Source organism: Rhinopithecus bieti, unplaced genomic scaffold (assembly GCF_001698545.2).
Source record: "Rhinopithecus bieti isolate Rb0 unplaced genomic scaffold, ASM169854v2 scaffold_8911, whole genome shotgun sequence".
NCBI lineage: Eukaryota > Metazoa > Chordata > Mammalia > Primates > Cercopithecidae > Rhinopithecus > Rhinopithecus bieti.
Window position 1 is genome coordinate 1,209,655 of NW_016806084.1, and position 933 is coordinate 1,210,587.

Sequence of the window (933 nt, forward strand, 5' to 3'; positions counted from 1 at the left end):
GGAGGGAGGGAGGGAGGGAAGGAGGGAAGGAAGGAAGGAAGGAAGGAAGGAAGGAAGGAAGGAAGGAAGGAAGGAAGGAAGGAAGGGAAAGGAGAGAGGGAGGGAGGAGGAGGGAGGGAGAGGGAAAAGGGGGAAGGAAGGAAGTGATAGGGAAGAGGGGTAGGGAAGTGCTGGGTAGAGAAGGGTGCGGTCCCTGGCTAGGACTTCACCCTGGACCTCTGCCCACGGACCTAGGTGAGGACAGGCATTTCTGTTTTCCTGTCTAAACATTGCATTTCCCAAAACCACCATGGCCTGCCACGCCCCCCGTGCCTATAAAAACTCTGAGACCCTAACAGGCAGAGACACAAGCGGCTGGACGTGGAGAGGAGTGCACCTGTGGAAAAGCACACTGATAGTCGCTGGCAGGCCATTGACTGGCGAAACGACTCAGAGTTTGGCTGGGGCCGTCGGAGGAGAGTCCAGGCCACTGAGCAGCCCGACTCCAGGGAAAACCAACCTCCCTTCCGGCTCCCCCATCTGCTGAGAGCTACTTCCACTCAATAAAACCTTGTACTAATTCTCCAAGTCCACATGTGATCTGATTCTTCCAGTACGCAAAGGCAAGAAACCCCATGTTACAGAAAACCCTGTCCTTGCGATAAGGCAGGGGTCTAATTGAGCTGACTACTGTAAGTTGCCTATAGAAGGCTATACTAAAAGAGCACCCTGTAACGTAGCCCACCGTGGCTTCAGCTGTAAATACTCTCCCCAGACACTGCCATGGGGTCAGAGCCCTATAACCTACCTAGCTACTTGCTCCCCTAGAGGTTTGGGCACTGAAGAAGCAAGCCACACCCCCATCACACACCCTACAAGGAGGAGGATGGAAATTTCCTGTGGAAGGAAGGAAGGAGGAAGGGAGGGAGGGAGGGACGGAGGGAGGGAGGGAGA